General features: G+C 37.3%; 1 pseudogene; it reads left to right on the forward strand.

Moving 5' to 3' along the window:
* Positions 1-23267: 23267 nt before the first annotated feature.
* On the forward strand, positions 23268-24334 carry LOC107132571 (small ribosomal subunit protein uS10-like; annotated as a pseudogene).
* Positions 24335-24770: the final 436 nt, after the last annotated feature.

The following is a 24770-nucleotide window of genomic DNA, read 5'->3' on the forward strand; positions in this document are numbered from 1 at the left end:
AACCTATATCCCCTGCTTTGGAAGGCAAATTCTTAATCACTGGATCACAAGGGATTTCCCCCCAAACTGGATATATATATATATATATATATATATATATATATATATTTTTTTTTTTTTTTAATGGAGGAAAATTGCTTGACAATGTTGTATTGGTATTGGTTTCTCTTACTTTGCTGACAAAGGTCAATCTAGTCAAAGTTTTGGTTTTTCCAGTAGTCATGTATGATAGATGTGAGAGTTCCACCATAAAGAAAATTGAGCACTGAAGAATTGATGCTTTTGAACTGTGGTGTTGGAGAATACTCTTGAGAGTCCCGTGGACTGCATGGAGAACAAACCATCAATCCTAAATGAAATAAGTCCTGAATATTCATTCGAAGGACTAATGCTGAATCTAAAGCTCAGTACTTCGGTCACCTGATGCGAAGAACTGACTTATTGGAAAAGACCCTGATGCTAGGGAAGATTGAAAGCAGGAGGAGGAGACGACAGAGGATGAGCTGGTTGGATGGCATCACCAACTGGATGGAATTGAGTTTGAGCAAGCTCCGGGAGTTGGTGATGGGCAGGGAAGCCTGGTGTGTCCAATGGGTCGCAAAGAGTTGGACACGACTGAGCCACTGAACTGAATTGGTTTCTTCCATATAATAACTCAGGCTTCCCTGGTTGTTCAGATGATAAAGAGTCTGCCGGCAATGTGGGAGACCTGGGTTTGATCCCTGGGTTGGAAAAATCCCCGGGAGGGGGTCATGGCAACCCACTCCAGTATTCTTGGTGGAGCATCCCTATGGACAAAGGAGCCTGGTGGGCTACAGTCCATGGGGTTGCAAAGAGTAGGTTATGACTGAGCAACTAAACGCACACACACATACAACAACTTGATCAGTCATTCATTTCAGTTCAGTCGCTCAGTTGTGTCCAACTCTTTGCAATCCCATAAATCGGACACGACTCATAGTTGTACATATATTCCCTCCCTTTTGAACTTCCCTCCTCTCCCTTCATCCCATCACTCTATGTTATCATGGAGCACTAGGTTGGGCTCCCTGTGTTATATAGCAATTTCCTACAAGCTCTCTGTTTTACACATGGTAGTGTATATATGTTGGAGAAAGCAATGGCACCCCACTCCAGTACTCTTGCCTGGAAAATCCCATGGACAGAGGAGCCTGGTAGGTTGCAGTCTATGGGGTCACGAAGAGTCGGACTCGACTGAGCGACATCACTTTCTCTTTTGACTTTCACGCATTGGAGAAGGAAATGGCAACCCACTCCAGTGTTCTTGCCTGGAGAATCCCAGGGACGGGGGAGCCTGGTGAGCTGCCATCTATGGGGTCGCAGAGTAGGACACGACTGAAGCGATTTAGCAGTAGCAGCAGCAGCAGCAGTGTATATATGTGAATGTTACTTTTTCCATTCATCACACTTTCTCCCTCCACTGTGTCCAATAAATTAGTTCTCTACATCTTTGACTGTTTGGATCACAAAAAACTGTGGAAAATACTTCAAGAGATGGGAATACCAGAACACCTGATCTACTTCCTGAGAAATCTGTATGCAGGTCAGGAAGCAACAGTTAGAACTGAACATGGAACAATGAACTGGTTCCAAATTGGGAAAGGAGTACATCAAGGCTGTATATTGTCACCCTGCTTATTTAACTTATATGCAGAATACATCATGAGAAACACTGGGCTGGATGAAGCACAAGCTGGAATCAAGATTGCCGGGAGGAATATCAATAACCTCAGATATGCAGATGATATCACACTTATGGCAGAAAGCGAAGAACTAAAGAGCCTCTTGATGAAAGTGAAAGAGGAGAGTGAAAAGTTTGTCTTAAAACTCAACATTCAGAAAACCAAAATCAAGGCATCTGGTCCCATCACATCATGGCAAATAAATGGGGAAGTAATGGAAACAGTGAAAGACTTTAATTTCTTGGTTTCCAAAATCACTGCAATTTATGATTTCAGCCATGAAATTAAAAGATGCTTGCTCCTTAGAAGAAAAGCTATAACCAACCTAGACAGCATATTAAAAAGCAGAGACTTTACCTTGCCAACAAAGGTTTATGTGGTCAAAGCTATGGTTTTTCCAGTAGTCATGTATGGATGTGAGAGTTGGACTATAAAGAAAGCTGAGTGCCGAAGAAGTGATGTCTTTGAACTGTGGTGTTGGAGAAGACTTTTGAGAGTCCCTTGGACTGCAAGGAGATACAACCAGTCAGTCCTAGAGGAAATCAATCCTGAATATTCATTGGAAAGACTGATGCTGAAGCTGAGACTCCAATAATTTGGCCACCTGATGGGAAGAGCTGACTCATTGGAAAAGACCCTGAGGTTGGAAAGATTGAAGGCGGGTGGAGAAGGGGATGACAGAGGAAGAGATGGTTGAATGGCATCTCCAACTCAATGCACATGAGTTTGAGTAAGCTCCGGGAGTTAGTGATACACAGGTAAGCCGGGTGTGTTGCAGCCCCTGCAGTCGCAGAGTTGGACATGACTGAGTGACTGAACTGAACTGATCTGCATTTCCATTCCTTCTCTGCAAACAGGTTCATCAATACCATTTTTCTAGATTCCATAGATATGCTTTAATATATGATATTTGTCTTTCTCTTTCTAACTTACTTCACTCTGCATAATAGGCTCTAGGTTCATCTACCTCACTACCACTGATTCAAATATGTTCCATTTTATGAGTAATATGAGTAATATTCCATTGTATATATATATATAACATCTTTTTATCCATTCATCTGTCAATAGAAATCTAGGTTTCTTCCATTTCATGAGTTATAATTTTTAAAGTTTTTATTCTATTTATAATCATTATAAAATGTTGCTATAATCTTTGCATTGTATATCTTTGTAGTTTATTTTATACATCATATTGTGTATATCTTACTGTCCCACCCTTTTATTACTTTTCTCTTTCCCTCTTCCCATTAGTAACCACTAGTTTGTTCTCTATATCTACATGTGTCTTTTTTGTTATATTCATTAATTTTGTATTTTTAGATTCCACATGTCTAAAAAGTGATGTGAAATTTGTTTTTCTCTGTCAGACTCATTTCATTTGGCATAATACCCTTTAAATCTATCCATGTTGCTGCGATGGCAACATTTTTTTTTTAATGGCTGAGTAGTATTTCAGTGTGATTCTTCTAGCTCTGTTCTTCTTTCACAAGTTTGTTTTGGTTATTCAGGATCTTTTGTTTTTCCATGACAAATTTTAAAATTATTAGTTCTCATTCCATGAAAAATGCCACTGCTAATTTTATAGAGATTGCATTGAATCTGTAAATTGCTTTGGGTAGTATGATCATTTTAACAATATTAATTATTCTAATCCAAGAAATTGGTATATTCTTCCATCTGTTAAACAACCTTAATTTTAATGTGCTTTATAATTCATTAACTATTAGTAGAAAATATTGATATAATAAACCAAAAAATCCATGTTACTCTTAGTTATAAGTTCCTATTATATATTTTACATATATTATATATATACTACATATGTTTTAAATGTAGTAAGTGAAAAAGTATTATAACCATTATAAATGTGATTGTTACTTTGATTTTGCAAAATAACTGTTATAATTTTAGATTTTCTATAAAATTGGTCATTTATGAAAAATGTAGTGCATGGTTCTCACAATATAAAATATTTTTAAATGTATAGAATTTGAAGAGAATATCTATTTATGTTTCCATTTTTAAATCTCCCTTTTTCTTGCCCCCAAATAATCCAATTTATTAAAATCTGAATTCTCTGACTCTTGTTTCAAAGCCAATAAAACTCTTCATTATTTTGAAAGACTAACAGTGTCCCAAATAGATTTATTATTAGTTCAGTGTAGAACATCACTCTATGTGCCATGTTCAGCACTCCTGATTTCAATTTCTTTCCTTACCTCAGGGTAACCTCAGATCTTTGATTAATGTCATTTGATAACAGAGTGCAATTCTGGATGACATATTTTTGGTTGCCAAAGACAATGTTTTGATGAACACCTTTAAAACAGGATAAATCTCTTATGTTATAAACAAATAACCTTGTACACTTTTGCAACTACATTGAACACTGTTCAAGGGTAAAAATGTCAAAAAAATTTTCAAAGGACAATGAAAATATTCCAGCAGTAGTTTTTTCTCTGTACCCAGACCACCGGAATTATGATAACTGGTTCTCACTGAAGCCACTTTTCCTGAAGCTACCAGATGCAGGTGCAAATGATATACAGGTGCAAACAATTGACCCAGTTCTTCAATCAGGAACATTGTCAGGATATCCAAGGGGCCTCAAAATAAATAGAAGGCAGATTCTGCTTCAAAAGATTAAAAAAATCCCCTTAATCTAGACCATTAAATTAGAACACTTTTATATTTAGAGTTAATTGTGACAGAGAAACCAATATTCCTTAACTATGAGAGTTGTTTATCAAAATTAAATTGCAAATCACTGAAATACTGATTTTCTACTGCAAACAATTCAGAAGGTTTTAATACACGCCTGTTTATCAGTTCAGTTCAGTTCAGCTGCTCAGTCATGTCTGACTCTTTGCGCCCCCGTGGACTGCAATACGCCAGGCTTCCCTGTCCATCACCAACTCCCGGAGCTTGCTCAAACTCATGTCCATTGAGTTGGTGAGGCCATCCAATCATCTCTTCCTTGGTTGTCCCCTACTCCTCCTGTCTTAAATCTTTCCTAGCATCAGGATCTTTTCCAGTGAGTTAGTTCTTCGCATCAGGTGGCCAAAGTACTGGAGCGTCCGCATCAGCATCAGTCCTTCCAGTGAGTATTCAGGACTGATTTCCTTTAGGATTGACAGGTTTGATCTACTTGCAGTTCAAGGGACTCTCAAGAGTCTTCTCCAACACAGTTTATAGTGATACTCAATTGATTAAGAAACTGACCTTCAGTTTCAGTTATAGTTCCCTCTGATATCATAGGGCCATGATCTGTGAAATTCTATTTTTTTTTTTTCAAGAGGAGATATGATCATTGTCCTTAAGTAGTACAAAACAGCAGCAGTTTAGTACAGTGTAACAACAAGAAGTCTACTTCAAATCCTAATTCCGCTCTGTTTTATGGGTGTTATGCTCCTGATCCAGATTTATACTCATAGGAATTAAGCTGGTGCTGGACAAGAGCTGATGTACAATATTTATGTTTAGGTCTATATATATTGCCTTATTTCTGCAAAGAGTTTTGAATGACTTTTTCCATCATATATTATCATGGTAGTACCAATAAGTTTCATTTTAGACTTTTAGAGATTAAGCTTCTTTTAGGTTCTTTATTCATATCAAAAAATGTATTATAAGTTCTTTTTTTTATAAGTTCTTTTAAAAAAAGTATTGTAAGTCATAAAATATAAAGCATAGTATTTGAACCATATTTAACTGTACGTTTCAGTGGTGCTAAATAAGTACATTTACCTCCCACACCAACACCCATCTGCTGAATTTTTCACCTTCCAAAACTGAAGTTCTGTCCCCATTAAATACTAATTCCTCATTCTCCCTTACCACCCCACCCCCACCACTGGCATATATCAATGTACATTCTGACTCTACTACAAGTACTTTGTATAAGTGAAAACAAACAGTATTTGGTTGTACCTACGATATATTGAAAAAATGCATTATAAGTTCTTACCTAAATAAAGCTAATACACAGAGTGTATCATTGAAACTTGGAATGAATCTTTAGCATGTATGTATAGTACATCATGAGAAACATTGGGCTGGAAGAAGCACAAGCTGAAATCAAGATTGCTGGGAGAAATACCAATAACCTCAGATATGCAGATGACACCACCCTTATGGCAGAAAGTGAAGAGGAACTAAAAAGCCTCTTGATGAAAGTGAAAGTGGAGAGTGAAAAAGTTGGCTTAAAGCTTAACATTCAGAAAACGAAGATCATGGCATCTGGTCCCATCACTTCATGGGAAATAGATGGGGAAACAGTGGAAACAGTGTCAGACTTTATTTTTGGGGCTCCAAAATCACTGCAGATGGTGACTGCAGCCATGAAATTAAAAGACGCTTTCTCCTTGGAAGAAAAGTTATGACCAAACTAGACAGCATATTGAAAAGCAGAGACATTACTTTGCCAACAAAGGTCCGTCTAGTCAAGGCTATGGTTTTTCCAGTGGTCATGTATGGATGTGAGAGTTGGACTATAAAGAAATCTAAGTACCAAAAAATTGATGCTTTTGAACTGTGGTGTTGGAGAAGACTCTTGAGAGTCCCTTGGACTGCAAGGAGATCCAACCAGTCCATTATGAAGGAGATTAGCCCTGGGATTTCTTTGGAAGGAATGATGCTGAAGCTGAAACTCCAGTACTTTGGCTACCTCATGCGAAGAGTTGACTCATTGGAAAAGACTCTGATGCTGGGAGGGATTGGGGGCAGGAGGAGAAGGGGACGACAGAGGATGAGATGGCTGGATGGCATCACTGACTCGGTGGACGTGAGTCTGAGTGAACTCCGGGAGTTGGTGATGGACAGGGAGGCCTGGTGTGCTGTGATTCATGGGGTCTCAAAGAGTCAGACACCACTGAGTGACTGAACTGAACTGAACTGATGTGTGTGTATATACATACACACATAAATTTTAAATATGCGTGTATGTTTTATAAATATATTTTAATTTACTTAATGAGAACTTGTTTGTATTTAATGAATTATTATTATTTGCTGAACACTATTATAAGGGATGGAGAAGGCAATGGCACCCCGCTCCAGTACTCTTGTTGGAGAATCCCATGGACGGAGGAGCCTGTTAGGCTGCAGTCCATGGGGTTGCTGAGGGTCAGACACGACTGAGCAACTTCACTTTCACTTTTCACTTTCATGCATTGGAGAAGGAAATGGCAACCCATTCCAGTGTTCTTGCCTGGAGAATCCCAGGGAAGGGGGAGCCTGGTGGGCTGCCGTCTATGGGGTTGCACAGAGTCGGAAAGGACTGAAGTGACTTAGCATTAGCATTATAAGGGAAACTTGTTAACTCATTGGTGGCTCATGACAGCTCTATGAGGTGAGTGCTGTTATCATCCTTACCCCATTTCTCTAGATGAGGAAAATGAGATATGAAAGGTTAGTTATTTTGCTAAGGTCACAAAGTCAGGCAATTACAGAAATAGTACACAGGCCACGTACCTCTCAGATCAGATCAGATCAGATCAGTCGCTCAGTCATGTCCGACTCTGTGACCCCATGAATCGCAGCATGCCAGGCCTCCCTGTCCATCACCAACTCCCGGAGTTCACTGAGACTCACGTCCATCGAGTCAGTGATGCCATCCAGCCATCTCATCCTCTGGAGTCCCCTTCTCCTCCTGCCCCCAATCCCTCCCAGCATCAGAGTCTTTTTCAATGAGTCAACTCTTTGCATGAGGTGGCCTCTAAAGACTAGTAAATTCATGAAAGTTTTGCACAATAACTGACTTTATTCTGTGAGTTTTACCAAAGAACTCATCTTCCAAATGTTTATTTTGAGGTATTTTATCCATTTTTTGGATTTGTTTATTTGCCTCCTTTGTCATCATAGCTTTTCTTTCTGTCTAAAATGTTTTCCTTCATTAAGAGAACCATCAACTTCTAAATACTAGGATGTATATTTGTAACTGCGTTTTGTGTTGCATTGTGAAATCTTCTACACTATTGTTTGTTCTTGGCATTTTGTCACATGTCCGTAAGAGACATTCCACAGTTCTATGGGAAATATGTGTACAACTCTGTACCCTTAAGATCCTCAGCCTCTTTCTCTTGCAAAGTAGTGTGTTTCAAAATAAGAAATCAACTCTTGGGGTGAATCATTATTATCTGTCTGCTTCATAAATGCTAATGCATTTCAACAAGTTGGAATCAAACTGTCAAAACAAAAACTGCCAACCAGTTATTTTTTCATTCATGGCAAAATTGCTTAATGGACAATTGGATACACAATAAAGATGTTTATGGCAAAGAAGTTCATAGCAAAAATATTGGACATGATAAATCCCATGGCCATTCTAAGCACAAATTCCTGAGTTCCATACTTAAAAAAAAAAAAAAAAATCCAGAATCCATACCTCCACTGCCACCATTGTTCTAAGCCACCTTCCTCATTCATTTGGATTATTGTGGCTGCCTCCTAACATGTCTCCTCTATTCCTCCACTCTTGCCCCTGCAGTCTATACTCCAAATAAACAACTGATTAAAAAAAAATAATACACACTCACACATTATCAGTCACATCACTATTATGCTCAAAATTCTGCTGTGGATCCCTAATTCAATAAGATTTAAACTAGGAGACTTTCAATGGAGTGTGTAGATCTACAAAAACCCTCCCTATAATTCTTGTGTGAAAGTAACATTCTTATTCTCTTCAGTCCCCATCTCCCTTGCTCCTTTAACTCCAGGTATTCTGTCCTTTTCATAGTGTAGTTCAGTAAACATAGAAAATGCAAAAAACTCTTATAGATCTTCTTCCTCCAGGGACTTCACCAAAAAGCTCCATTAGTTCCTTTAGTTATCTGTGTGTGTATGTGTGCACACACATCTGCACACTCAGTTCTGTCTGACTCTTTGTGACTCCATTAACTGTAGCCTGCCAGGCTCCTCTGTCCATGGGATTCTCCAGGCAAGAATACTGAAGTAGGTTACCATTTTCTTCACCAGGGGATCTTTCTGACCCAGGGATTGAGACTGAGTCTCTTGCATCTCCTGCATTGGCAGGTTGGATTCTTTACCACTATACCACCTGGGAAGCCCTTAGTTATCTGTGCAAATGTCACCTAACCTGAGAGGCATTCAATGCATGTTCCTATAAAAGAGCTTACACTCACTCTCCCCTCTTTTTTCTGCTTTGTTTTCATTCATTGTGCTTACCACCTGCCAAGGTATATTGTTTGTGCAACAGTTTATTGTCTATCTCCTTCTTAGAATGAAATTCACAGGTCACAAGGGGAAGAATCTTGTCAACACTAAGCATTGATATTTTTATTGTCTGTGCCCAAAAGAGTGCCTGATGCCTAGTAGGCACTCAATAAATAATGGATTAATACATGGATTATGGGCTTCCCTGATAGCTCAGTTGGTAAAGAATTCACCTGCAATCCTGGAGACCTGAGTTCAATGTCTGGGTTGAGAAGATCCTCTGGAGAAGGGAAAGGCTACTCTCTCCAGTATTCTGGCCTAGAGAATTCAATGGACTGCATAGGCCATGGCATTGCAGAGTCGGACACAATTGAGCAACTTTCACTAATACATGGATTAATGAAGGAAGAGAAATAGAAAGAATAGGAAAGGAATAAAAAATGAAAAGTGGAAAACTATCACAGGTCAGTAACTATCAAAAATTTTTCTCTACGATCTGTTAGTTATTCGTGAAATAATGAGGATCTCCAGTATTTACTGTCTTTTCTCTGTGCTTCCATGATTGTAGACAGAGTCTGAAGATTTTGATTTATTGCTCAACTTTGTATTTTGACTAGTTCATATGTTAGGTATCCTTTTAGGTATCTCTGCTAACTTGCTGTTTGTTTTGTGATAAGATTTGTCAATATTATATTTATAATGCAATATTATGATTTATCTTTTATTCAGTATTTGCATTAGTCCTTGCCCAAGAACAAAGAGTAAAGCAGGGGGTACTTGCCATCACATATAACTTCTGTCTGTTACTTTCCCTTGTGTTACTTCCCTTTGCTTCTACTCGTCATGCCCACTGACTCTATTTTGAGTATTTTCTCTCAGGTCCTCTCTGCATATCTGACAATCTGTGACTAGAATATTTACACCTTAATGTGAAATTTAATCAACACCTCTTGTCTCTCAGATGTGGTTTAATTATAAGACTTATTTGGTATATTCATTTCAAGCATCCTGTTTTAAAATTGTCTCTAAGCTGTACACATATTCAGGTATTTTTTCATGCATCTGTATCTTATGTCCCAGAAGAGAGATACAGGCAAATGTTCAAAATGTATTCTCTCCTATATTGGAATCTGTAAGTCTCTTAAGAGCAAGAACTTTTCTCATTCACTTTTAGATCACACATTTTAAGAAATTCAAATAGATTAAACATTTAATAAATTTTTATTGAATAAATATGTGTGAATGAATGAAATAAACTTTCTAGTGAAATAGAAAACTGCTTTTTAAAAACAATAATGTTTATGGTCATGGATTTTGTTTAGTTGCTGTTTTATATCTATTTATACTTTCTCATTGTTTATTTTGTGTTTGCCATTATAAAAGTTTGTAGCTTATTCATTTAGACCAAGTTAAATTTTCTGCTCTTGTAACATATCCATGAAGAAATTTTTTTGTTGACATCAAATATATCTAATTTAATATGTATTGTTCATTTCTAAGATATTTATCTAATACAAGAATTAAACTCTAGTTAAGGACAGAGTAAATATTTTCTGTATCCTGTGCCCTTAAATATTTTAAAGAAAATGTTCTATTTTTCAAAGATTTCTTAAGGGTTGTGGAAAATATGTCAACATCTTTTAGCAAGGGTTCTGACAGTTGAAATTCTACATTGCTGATATAAAGCTGCTCTGAGTTACATCCATAGGCCTCAGAAATTCCATATCTTATTAAATTCACCATTAAAATGTTGTTGATTCTCTCAGTTGTATTCCCAAAGAGATTTGCTGAATACATTCTTCTAGAGAGTTTTGATGATTAATTAAATCATTTAGCATCAAGCAAAAAAAAAAAAAAAATCCAATTTATGTTCATTAGATAGAAGGAAAAAAGTTACGGTCAAGAGGAATAATTTTCAAGAAATAAGGAAACAAAACTCTCTTAATAAAAGGACAGTTTGCATGAGTAAGCATTTGTTTAAAACATGTATAACTGAGTATACATCAAAACTGCAGAATGCTTTACTAGAGTAAAAAGAAAAATGATTATATTAAGAGCTACCAACCATAACTGTTTTCCACTATTTGTTTTGGTAATGGATCTACCTGTTACTGATTTGTAATCCCTGTGTATGGTGGGCTAATTATTCTGAAGAGGAAAAGAAAGAGAAGGAAATAGGTATAGGGTGAAGTCTGAGTATTGATTTAGAACTCCTCAGAAGCTAGTTAAAGAGAATAGATAGTAGACTTCATGGTCTTATCAGTTGACCTCTTCTGTCTGGACACAGGGAAGACCATTCTTCCCAACCTACTTATAGTTAGGTGTGCTATGTGAGTCACTGTGGCCAACTGACATTAGTGGAAGGCAGGCATCAGTGGCACATCGGGACTAAGGCTGTGTAAAATCTTTTGCAGACTCTTCTCTCTCCCCCCCCCTCCCCCCACCCCCGTTATGCTGAAAGCCACACGTTGTGATGAAGAAATCACAATATGAAAACCAGGGACTTCCCTGGCAGTCCAGTGGTTTACTTTGCCTTCCAATACAGAGGGTGTGGGCTCCATCCCTGGTGAAGGAGCTAAGAGCCTATATGAAAGTGAAAAAATGAAAGTTACTCAGTCGTGTCTGACTCTTTGCGACCCCATGGCCTATACAGTCCATGGAATTCTCTAGGCCAGAATACCGGAGTGGGTAGCCTTTTCTTTCTCCAGGGGATCTTCACAATCCAGGGATGCAACCAAGGTCTCCTTTATTGCAGGCAGATTCTTTACCAGTTGAGCCACAAGGGAAGTCCAAGAATACTGGAGTCGGTAGCCTATCCCTTCTCCAGGGATCTTCCTGACCCAGGAATTGAACCAGGGTCTCCTGCATTGCAGGCAGATTCTTAACCAACTGAGCTATCAGGGAAGCCCAAGAGTCTATATGCCTTTGGGCCAAAAGATCAAAACATAAAAGATAAGCAATATTGTAACAAATTAAAGACTTAAAAAAAAAAAGGAAGAAAATCAACTATTTCTCCAAAGATACTATAAAATGGCTCTGGAAAGTTATTGAACCTGAGCAAACTTTGTACTAACAAGACATAAGCTTTTTTTTTTTTTTTTTAATGAAGTCACTTATATTTCAGGGTAATTTATTATTTGATCTGCATAATCTTTATGTTACTTAGCATGACATAACCTAGTCTTTTTGTTAGTGACAACTATGTTTATTTATCTGCCTTGAAGTTCAAAGTGTGCTGAGTTGGATATTTGGGCATACATCTTATGATATATAGCCACCCCAGCAGGTCGTCATTGATTCACATGTCTATTGAGTTCCCATTCTGCAGTGACATTCTGCTAGGCAATAGGAAAACAAAGTTTAGTAAAATACTGTAATCTAATAGTGTAGAAAGAATATGCACAAATAGTTGCAATTCTTTGACATTAGTAGTATTGTTAATGCACTGTTAAAAGTTAGAAACCAAGAGAAAAAGAATATTTGAGGAATATATTACCTAAGTGATTCAGAAAAATAGTCACAGAAAATATTGGGGATACACAATAGGGATGCTAAAGGTTAAGAAGAATATTTCAATGCACAGAGGCGAAGGGCTTTCTGGATGGCAGAAAACTGGCATGTTCAACAGTACAAAGCACACATTTGACAAACAGTTAATGGATGGCAACTAGTTGCTAGTCTCTAGGTCAAGGTAATTAATGTATCTAGATATATTCTCCCAATGGTGAAGAACTACTGACAGTTTTTTTTTTTAAATTGGGCAAACACAAAATTATGTATTCTTTTCAAAAATTTTGGAAACCATGTGGAAGATGGACAAAAAAGGAAGAGCTTGGAGACAGGAAGATTAATTGGGTTATTGAAATAATACGGAGGAGAATAATTCAAATCTCTACCATAGTGGCAGTGCACTATTCAACCTGTGTACCATGGAGAGAATGGTACGCCATTGGTAAGGAAGAAGGCTTGTTATATGGAGGGTTGCCAGTGATACAGGAGAAAGAGGAATTTAAGATTATAGTGAAGTTTCCAGTTTACATGACAGGAAAGAAAGTAATGCTATTACTACCAAGAAGATCTAAAAGGAAGGAAATGTGAAATCTCTGGAATCAGTAAATATTATGTTAGGTTAAACTTGAAAGTCTGGCTAAGATTAGGATCATGAAATGGGGAGGTTATCCTGAAGTATCCAGGTAGACCTTATGTGCACTCAGAAGTGTTTTTATCAGAGGGAAGCAGAGGGAGATTTCAGACAGAAGAGGAGAAGGCAATGTGACCATGGAGGCTGAGACTGGAGTGAGGTGGCCATAAACAAAGGATGCCAGCAGAAGCTGAAAGCCAGAAGCTGGAAAAGGCAATAAATGGATTCTCACCTGAAGTCTCCTGAGAAAGTGCAGCTCTGGCGATATATTGATTTCAGCCCAATGAAACTGTTTTTAGACTTCTTGTCTCTAGAGCGGGCTTCCCTTGTGATTCAGCTGGTAAAGAATATGCCTGCAATGCGGGAGACCTGGGTTTGATCCCTGGGTTGGGAAGATCCCCTGGAGAAGGTAAGGGAAAGGCTACCCACTCCAGTATTCTGGCCTAGAGAACTCCATGGACTATATAGTCCATGGGGTCACAAAGAGTCGGACATGACTGAGTGACTTTCACTTGTCTCTAGAGCAGTAAGAGAAAACTTCTGGTGGTTTAAAACATGCATGCATGCTCAGTCAAGTCCGACTCTTTACAACACTATGGACTGTACCCTGCCAGGCTCCTCTGTCTGAGGGATTCTCCAGGCAAGAATACTCAAGTGGGTTGTCATTTCCTTCTTAGGCAGAAATTGTTAAGTAGTCAGTGTAGCATTAGGGCCTCAGTTCTTTTTTTCTAATTTCAATTTTAATTTCAACTTATTCCATCACATAAACATTTTTGCTCTATTAATCTAAAACTGTATTTGTTGTTCCAGTTTCTAGGTATTCAAAGGAATGCCTCCCTGGTCTGGAGGGTCATAAAACATTCAGACTCAGAACAAGACAATAATTAACTGGTGTCCAGTTTATCAAGAAGAAAAATTCTAGGTGGACCATTAACTCTTAAACATACATTTGGTCCCTAAATAATGGTCTGGGGTCTTGAGACAGGGTCGAGGGATGGCAACACAATGTCTTGGGAAACTAAGAAACTGGGGGACCCAAAATAGCCATAAAAATGACAATCTAGACTATATAACTTTTAAACTGATTGCTCAGAATTTACGTGCATCTGGCCCAAGCCAACCAAAACCAAATAGTTCTAATAAAGATATAAAGGACTGCTATTCCTGCCATTTAGGGCTCTTGACCCCTTCTCAGTGTCTATGCTGAAAGCTTTGTATCTCTATCCTTTAAAATAAACTCTGCCTGTGTTAGCGTTTGTGAAGTTCAATTTTTGACTCCACAAACAGAACTTGGGTTTCACATCTCACTTCTCAGGGGATCTTCCTTACCCAGGGATGGAACCTGTGTTTCTTGCATCTTCTGCATTGGCAAGCAGATTCTTTACCAGCTGTGCCACCTGGCTGCACCACACAGTTCATAGGATCTCAGTTCTTTGACTAGAGATTGAACCTAGGCCTCCACAATGAGAGCACCAAATCCTAACAACTAGACCACCAAGGAATCCCTATTTGTGATACATTTTTACTGTAGCAGTAGGAAATTAACACAGGAGGTTTATATAAGTTTGGCCTAGAATTTCTGGCTATGAGTCCATGTGTGTATATACTTGTATGTTCATGTGCGTTTTTGAAGTGTATATGTATATATGCATATGTGTGTGTGTAGTTATAGGTACATGAGAATTGATAGAGAAAGTCTAAAGGAAGAGAAAGTCTAAAACTGAAATAAAACAGGCAACTTGAAAAACTTGTGTTTCTCACTTCTCTCCACTGATAATGCAGTCAAAATTCTGGATATGAAAGTATCAGAGAAAGTTAAGATAAAAGTTGTAGGCAAGCCAGGAAAATCATCCTAGCTGGGAGAGAAAGTGCTGTGAGGGGGAGGAGTGGGGAGGTGGGTACGGTTAGCACAGACTTTATTATTCCCTGCCTGGATAAATCTTGAACTCAGCCTCACCACATTTCAAATTCTTGTAGGCTAGCCCTATTTGTTCCACAATCCTTCCATTAATGACTTTTAAGGAAAAATTGATAAAAGAAAAAATTCATGAAAATCATTTGAGACCTCTAGATAGAAAATAGTGGGAAATAAAGATGATATATTTATGACAATGATGAAGTAGTATTCCAGAATCCTCCTTGTATGTCCAATTGAAATAGGAGAGAAGGGGGCAGGGCACAATCTTTAAAAAAAATGACATGGCCTGAGGACATGGCATAAACTGATCAGAACCAGGTAGGTCCAAGATGGCAGATGAATTGATATTCACTAGACTTGGAGCCTCAGTTTATGCTCACTGTAAGACATCAGCAAGCTATATGACACACACAATGACGTCATGACAATTCCAAGGCTGACTGTAATGTTCCAGGGAAAAGCCAATTTTGATTCCATGTTGGAACTATTTCTTTGATTTGTTTTTCATTGCTTTTGCTATTTTAATCATACATAATGGCCTGCCTCAGAGAATCCTCCCCCTCTGCCTAATAAACTTAACTGTCTTTGTTCAGGACCCTGTCCACCCATGGATAGTAGGAAGGAAGAAATTAACACATTTACCTGAGGCTTGCCTTTCTAGGAGATATTTGCAAGATTAGTGATCTTTTACTTTGTTTCCTCACCTCTGCTCCTATCTTTGATCTATAAAAGAACCTGGCATCTAGACCCCATAAAATAGTTATTTTGAGACATTAGTCTGCTATCTTCTTGGTCAGTTGGCTTTTCAAATTATCTTTGGGATTTATCAGCCTGTTGTTGTGTGGTGAGCAGAGCAAGCTTGGACTCCATAACAATAACAGTTAAAATGTGGGCGGTGGCCCAATTCCTGCAAATCCCCATCCCTTCACCAAAATAGCTAGAATACTCCTCCCACTCAATAACTTATGGAATTACCACTCTCATTAAACCTGACAACTCCATACCTCAGTACTGCTCTTGCCTTCTGAGATGGCCCACATTGTCTGTAGAATGTATTTCTCTCTAAATAAATCCACTTCTTAATTTTTACTTTGTCTCTCACTGAATTTTCTTTGATGAGACATCCAGAATCTGAGCATCATTAAGTCTTGAGACCAGGTGTGATCTCAGTTAAAAATCTGAGAGTTCAAGTCCCAATCTGAGTTGCATGCTTTTTCAATCATGTGGAGAGAGTAGAAATTAGGACGATCACACGGGATCATGCTCCTAATTGAGCAGAGAATGCTGTAGAATCCAGTAATACTTGGTGAATCCTCTTTGTATAAGTTTCTGTAATGAGTGGATAATAATTATAGTAAACGTCAACCGAGTCAGTTTCAAGGACTTCTCGTGTGTCATCTGTTCCTTCCTCATAATATAGCCATGAGAGAGGTTCTATCTGTATGTGCTTATGTGCTTGTCGCTCAGCTGTGTCTGACTCTTTGCAACCCCATGGACTGTAGCCTGTCAGTCTCCTCTATCCATGGAATTCTCCAGGCAAGAATACTGGAGTGGGTCACCTTTCTCTTCTCCAGGGGATCTTTCCGACCCAGGGATCGAACCTGGGTCTCCTGCATTGCAGACGGATACTTTACTGCCTGAGCCACCATGTGCTCAACTTCATTTTACAGATGGAGTGGAAGTTCAGTGAGATTAGTTCACAACCAGTATCAATAGGGTCAGGAATCAAACTTAACCAATGTGTAACAGATTTTACTCAAAATTAGATGGCACTCAGTTTCATTTCTAAGGTTCTTATTCAGACACTCTAATTTGTGGGAGTAGCTTTAATGCTTAGGAAGTTTTTAATTTAATTTTTACTTTACACCAACTTATATGCAGAGTACATCATGAGAAATGCTGGGCTGGATAAAGCACAAGCTGGAATCAAGATTGCCGGGAGATATATCAATAACCTCAGATATGCAGATGACACCACCCTTATGGCAGAAAGTGAAGAAGAACTAAAGGGCCTCTTGATGAAAGTGAAAGAGGAGAATGAAAAAGTTGGCTTAAAGTTAAACGTTCAGAAAACTAAGATCATGGCATCCAGTCCCATCACTTCATGGCAAATAGACTGGGAAACAATGGAAACAGTGGCTGACTTTATTTTTTGGGCCCCAAAATCACTGTAGGTGGTGACTGCAGACATGAAATTAAAAGATGCTTACTCCTTGGCAGAAAAGTTATGACCAGCTTTCTTTATAGTCCAACTCTCACATCCATACATGACCACTGAAAAAAGACCATCCCCATGGAAAAGAAATGCAAAAGGGCAAAATGGCTGTCTGGGGAGGCCTTACAAATAGCTATGAAAAAAAGAGAAGAGAAAAGCAAAGGAGAAAAGGAAAGATATAAACATGAAAAAACCATAGCCTTGATTAGATGGGCCTTTGTTGACAAAGTAATGTCTCTACTTTTTAATATGCTGTCTAGGTTGGTCTTGATCTCTGTCTCCTGAGACATCTGTATGCAGGTCAGGAAGCAACAGTTAGAAATGGAAATGGAACAATGGATTGGTTCAAAACTGGGAAAGGAGTACTTCAGGGCTGTATATTGTCACCTTGCTTATTTAACTTACATGCAGTGTACATCATGCAACATGCTGGGCTGGATGAAGCACAAGCTGGAATCAAGATTGCCAGGAGAAATACCAATAACCTCGGATATGCAGATGACACCACCTTTATGGCAAAAAGTGAAGGACTCAAGAGCCTCTTGATGAAAGTGAAAGAGGAGAGTGAAAAAGTTGGCTTAAAGCTCAACATTCAGAAAACTAAGATCATGGTATCTGGTCCCATCACATCATGGTAGACATAGATAAACAATAAAAACAGAGAAAGACTTTATTTTGGGAGGCTCCAAAATTACTGCAGATGGTGACTGTAATCATGAAACTAAAAGATACTTGCTCCTTTTAAAAAAAGCTATGACCAACCTATACAGCATATTGAAAAGCAGAGACATTACTTTGCTGACAAAATCCATCTAGTCAAAGCTATATTTTTTCCAGTAGCTATGTATGGATGTGAGAGTTGGACTATAAAGAAGGCTGAGTTTCAAAGAATTGGTGTTTTTAAACTGTGGTGTTGGAGAAGACTGATGAGAGTCCCTTGGATTGCAAGGAGATCAAACCAGTCCATCCTAAAGAAAATCAGTCCTGAGTGTTCATTTGAAGGACTGATACTGAAGCTGAAACTCCAAATTTTGACCACCTGATGGGAAAAACTGACTCATTGGAAAAGACCTTCAGGTTGGGAAAGATTGAAGGTGGGAGGAGGAGGGGATTACAGAGAATGAGATTGTTGGATGACATCACTGACTTGATGGACATGAATCTGAGTAAGCTTCAGGAGTTGGTGATGGACAGGGAAGCCTGGTGTGCTGCAGTCCACGGGGTCACAGAGAGTTGGATATGACTGAGTGACTGAATTGAACTGAACTGAACTGGTAAGTGTTATCTGACTCCATTTATTGGAGACTGACTTCAATTAAACTTCTTCCTCTCCCCCTCCCACTTTTCCATGTTTTATAGTAAGTATTAGTTTTAATGAGTATTTATATAATTTTAGATAATGTACTTGAAACTCTATTTCTTGATTCATCAATCTCAGAATCTCTTGACTTTCTTCCTACCTCCTTTCCTTCTCTACTTTTAGTTTGCTTTATACTATCTTACTTAGAACTGTATATTTTCTCTTGGATTTTTTACTTACCTTTCTCTGTTTTTCTTTTTGTTGTTGTTTTCCTATTGTTGCTGTTTTTTTGGTCCCAGGAGTTATATGCTGTCTTCAAATCAGTAAAATCAATCTCTAATTGTTTCTTGAATGCTCTAATATTAACAAATGGTGACCTTTCCTTAAGCCTGCTAGATGGTTGCCATTCTGGGTATTTCTTGTCTACTCCTTTCTGTAGCTCTCTTTTGACACTTCCTTAGTTGATTTTTTTTTTTTTTTTTTTTTACTCCTTCAGAATGGATACATGGAAGGCAAACTTTCTGCATTTTATTTGTTCAATTTCTATAGATGAAATATATTGTCATTTAGTTTCCAGTGAAGCTGTGAGAAATCTGGTTTGTAATTATTCTCATTTCCTGGTAGAGGATTTGCTTTTTCTCTGGAAAATTAATCAAGGGCATATGTCTGTATCTTTAGCTCTGAAATTTTCCTTTCTGTTTTTTTTTTTTAATAATTTCTTCCTCTCTTCTCCACCCCCCTGCTATTTTTTCTGGTATTTGAATACTTCACAATTATTCCTGTGGAAGAATATGGAAATATGAATTGCCAATATTTTCTCTACCAATTTTCATCTGTTTGTCCTTTTATTTCTATGTTCTGAAATAATTTATCTTCCATTCTGCATATTTCACTGGATTCAGTTTTTAGTAATCATATTTAAAATTTTATATTCATAAATTATTAACCCCAATTCATAACAGGCCATTTATATTTCATTGAAACAATATCTTATGTAAATTCTGAACAGGTTAATTAAAAGTAGTTTATTGTTTGTTTATGTTCTGGTCACTAACCTGAATTATATTGCTCTTTTTTTCAGTATTATTTGTCTCATTTGTTTATTTTTACCCATTCCTTTTGAGGTACTAAATTTCTAAAATATCCATTTTTCCTTAATTGGTCACTGATGAGCACAAAATAAAGGGTCAGTTCATTTAAGTATGTGGCTAGCAGAAGTTTCTTCTGATGTTATAAGATAAGCCTATTCCTTAAATAAAAGAGATGTTTCCAGTGTGTGTATATATGTGCTTTTTGAGAATTTATTATGATATGTCCAGGGCATGATATGAAGCATGCACTCTGTTAAGAATCCAGACACATTCAAATACCAAAACAAGGCCAGTCTGACTAATGTGAACAAACCCTCAGTATGGGAGCCATGGATCTTCCTCAGTGTATCTCTCAAGCTATATCTGACACTGAGGCAAACAGCACTTTCTAATGCACAGGAATGGGGGTGGCCTGAACATGCACGTCTTTCAGATTGATTCTCCATCAATCATTGTGACTGCTGCCCTTTCTTCCACACCCTCTCTTCTTTTGCGCCTAACTTTCAGGAGCAGCACTCTGCAAAATTGCTCCTAGCTCCACTGCAACTTTTCCTGTTGAATATATTGAGCAATAACTCCTTTTATTCTAATATATCCATCAAGATGCTCCCATCAGTCTTCTGTCTTCCCAAAATTCATTCTAATCTTTTGACTGCTGATGTTTCTCTGCTGCCAGTCTCAGAAGGTTTATGGATTTATGCACTTTCATATTTCTTCACTGAGCACTCCATGGATTTTTGAGATACAGGAGAATTTAATAAAATTTCTGACTCTAATAACTGAAACAAGGTATCGTGAGAGACTTTCTAAATGTTATTTCATAAAGAAAAGTGATTCACTTATTTAAAGTCAATACCAAAGAAATATTCCCATATATGTATATGTTATTTATTATAAAAAAATTAAAGCCTCTTTCTACAGTATTTACACAGATGTCCAAAGATAAACTAAATGAACAGGAAAGAATTCAAGGAAAAAATCCTTTTATAGACTTGAAAACCAAAAAGGTTTTTATAATATTTATTTTCAAAAACAAGTTAAAAAGTGATTGACAAGAGAAAATGTGATTTCAGTGCATATAGCTGAAAATAACTATGCAATGCATACCAAATACTAAAACTTCTGATAATTTATTAAATTCAGCAAAAGTGTTAAACATTACAACTGGGGGAAAATGCTATAGGATATGAAAGGATAGGATTAAAAATGAAATGGCTGATAAGCATTTTATTAAAAAAAGGAGACATTTAAAAATTTTTAATGATATAACTTTTTTTTAGATACAAGTGCCAAAAATACAATATAAACCAATTTAAGCAAAAAAGGAAGTGTGATAAAGGAGTATCGACATAGTTTAGTTAATCCAAAGAAGAGATACAGATACAGGCCCTAGTGGGCTTCTGGGGATTCTAAGTGACCCAGTGCTTCTAAGACATTTACTCTCTCTGAGTGATTCTCATATGTCCAATTCTCTGCTTAGATAGAGTCTTATCTGTTATAGAAAGTGAGTTATCTCTCATATTTAGTGGCCTTAAATTCTTAGAGTTAAATCTATCTTATATTGTGGCCTAGGAGAGAGCTCTTGCCTGTTGGGAAGAATTTGATCTATCTTGACATACATGCCCACCATGAACAAATAAATATGGCTAGGGGCACTGATTGCAGTCCCACCAGGGTCCTCTGTCCATGGGATTTTCCAGGCAAGAGTACTGTCATTTTGGATATAGTGGGCTTTATTTACAGAATTTAAAAGCTGAAGAGAAATGTTAATTTCATTAACATTTGAATGTTAGAGACTGTTTTCAACTGTATACTTTCATATGAAGCTGATGCTTTTGGAAAATGAATAACTCTTTGAATTCAGTTTTCCTGACACACAGGAAGATTGTATGCTTTCCAATATCTATAACTGCCTCTCTACAATTAAGATTGCTTCTTCATTTAAAAAAAAATCTACTTGTCTATCTCTTTGTCAATCAACCTACTACTGTGTGTGTAATCTAAAGATTGTTTGTTTTCTTTATAAGATAATGTCTGATAATTATTTTCATCTCTGAGTTCAAGCTCAGTAAAAGTTTTAACTATTCTCTTAGGCTTAATAAAAAAGAAAATAACTTGAATTCCTGAAGATTTTCCCCCATTATGTAGGTTTATTTCAACGTTTCATTTCCTATGATTAGGGGAAATATTCCTTCATGTTGTGCTCAGATGCTCAGTTGTGTCCAACTCTTTGACCCCATGGACTGGGGACCTCCAGGCTCCTCTGTCCATAGAATTTTCCTAGCAAGAATACTGGAGTGGGATGCCATTTCCTCCTGCAGGGGATCTTCCTGACCCAGGGATTGAACACATATCTCTTACATCCCTTGCATTGTCAGGAGGATTTTTTACCACTAGTGCCACCTCTCTTCAAGTTAGTGGACCTCTTTCCTTTTTAACTATTTGATTAGGATATTCCCTAATTTCTCATGTAATTTTCTTTCTTTTTTTTTTTTTTAAAGTTTCAGTCAATTTTATTTTTTTTTCTTTTTTTTTTTTTTAATTTTTTATTCCTTTATTTCTCATGTGTTCACCATCCTGAACCCTCCTCCCTCCTCCCTCCCCATACCATCCCTCTGGGTCGTCCCCGTGCACCAGCCCCAAGCATCCAGCATCGTGCATTGAACCTGGACTGGCATCTCGTTTCATATGAAGCAGCCCCAGAACAGTTAGACACAGAGATACATAACCACACACATACATTCTGAAGTAGCCTTACTAGTGTAATGTTTCAAGTTAGAAATTTTTAATTCATTTTAGGAATGGGGGAACTATAGATTGGCTTTCTATAGGTTACCCTGAAATTTGATTCAGAGGGTGATATGTCATATCATGAGATACCTGCCCCTTTCCTGTCAATGAAATGTATAAGATCAGAAAGCCCTGCATTTTAACAATTGCATATCTCATCCATTTAGTTCAATATCACAGAATATAGCACAGAATAAACCAAGTCTCTTGCATTGGCAGGTGGATTCTTTACCACAGAGCCACCTGGGAAGCCCATGGAAAATAAGGAAACGTAACTAATAATGATTTGTGTAAGTTAATTTACATAGGCAAAAGAAATAATCTAGAAATAAACATTTGCCTTAATAACATAATGCTAACCAAACTTCTTAGGGAATATTGGAGAAAAATGCAGTTTTAATTTTAATATGCACATGAGATCAATTAATGTACCACATATGCAAATATAAAGGCAATGACCCTGATTCTGAATGCTTGTTATTTCTGGAGTTGGCATATGGTGCTCTCTAACAGCAGACGTAATGATTTCAATAAATTAGCTGCTAATGCCATGTAATGCACTCTGATTTGTGTTAATTCAGGCACTGCTTAGCAATTTCATGTTAATTTTTTAAAGAAATCAGTTTTTAAGGCAGTATTATAATTTTGTTTTGCATTAAGAGTTTAAAAATGGTAAGAATAAGAACATTTTAATTCAGATATTTTAGTAAGACAAGAACAGCTTCACAAAGTAGGGATGCAGAATGTGATTCACAACATTTAAATAAAAATTTGTTTCTAATAATGCAAAGTTTAAAAAAATATGCTTACTTTGAACAATAATCATGGCAAAAGGTCAAAGGGTTTATAATGCTCATATTAAAATAGCTGATGCTGAATGTCCCTCTTAAAGTCTTTTCCATCCTTATTATTTTTATTTGTCTGTGGAACATGACAAAGTTAGTCTGGTACTTACTGGTGGTGGTGGAGGTAATCATTGTAGAAATAATATTCACAGATATGTACATACATGTAGGTATATGAATTATGTATACATATAATGTTATATTATCAAATTATATATACATATATGTCTCACAGACTTAAATAACAAACTTATGGTTGCCAGGGAGGAAGGATGGGGAGAAGGGATAGTTCAGGAGTTTGGGATCCTCATGTACACACAGCTATATTTAAAATGGATAACCAAAGGTCCTACTCTGCTTAATGTTATATGTAGTAGCTTGAATGGGAGAGAAGTTTGGGGGAGAATGGATACATATATATGTATGACTGGGTCCCTGTGCTGTCTACCTGAAACTATCACAACATTGTTAATGAGCTATACTCCAATACAAAATAAATAATTAAAAAAAGAAATAATATCCACAGATATAGGCAGACGTGTATGCATGTTAACTATATATGCTACATAACATGCTAATTAATTAGTTTTATGAAATTATTAAAGATAAGATACTCTACAAGAGAAAAACGTTTTCTTTTTGAACTATTCCAAGTAAAATCAAGAAGGTTTTTCTCTCTTTGAGGAAAATGTGGTTGCTGCTGAAGTGAGGCCCAATGCTGCTTGCTCCTGCTCCTGACTGATGGCTGTTTGTTCTGCCCAGGAACAAGTAGGTCAGGAAGCTTCCCCACAGACTTGGCCCTTAAAAATACCAGCAAGACTCCAGCAGAGCCAGGGGTGACCATTCACTGGATTAGGAGCACTCTCACCAGCCCCAATGTGAAGTCCCTGGAGAAGGTATATGCTAACCTGATCAGAGGCACAAGGGAAAAGAATCTCAAAGTGAAAGGATCTGTTCGGATGCCTACCAAAACTGAGAATGACTACAAGGGAAACTCCTTGTGGTGAAGGTTCTAAGACTTGGGGTTGATTCCACATAAGGATCCACAAGTGACTCATTGATCTGCAGGGTCTTTCTGAGGTTGTCAAGCAGATCCCTTCCATCAGTACTGAGCCAGGAGTCCAGGTGGAAGTCACCATTGCTGATGTCTAAATCAACTTTTGTAATAAATTGATAGTTATTTAAAAAAGAAGCTTTATCTTTGGTCTTACAGAGATGGATTAATTATAAACTTCAACTTATAAAAAGCTAATAAACATGAATATTTCCTATATGATTCTTGTGGGAGATTAAAAAAAATACAAATGAATACCAAAAAAATACAAAGTCAAAATTGTCCTTTTTTCTTAACATCTCATTTAACTTTCTACACTTCAGTTTCCTTACTAGGAATGGGTTGATTATAATTAACTCATACAACTTTTATGGGAATTGAATGAGGTAAGATACACAAGGTGCCTGGCCAATGGAAAAGATTAAAGACCTGTTGGTAAAGTGTGGCTAAATGCAAAATGCATAGTGTTGCTTGATCAAGCACAGGTGTTTCCTACCTAAATCCTCTTCTATCCATTCTCCATATTACAGCTAG

The sequence above is a fragment of the Bos taurus genome, chromosome 6 (assembly GCF_002263795.3).
Source record: "Bos taurus isolate L1 Dominette 01449 registration number 42190680 breed Hereford chromosome 6, ARS-UCD2.0, whole genome shotgun sequence".
Taxonomy (NCBI): Eukaryota; Metazoa; Chordata; class Mammalia; order Artiodactyla; family Bovidae; genus Bos; species Bos taurus.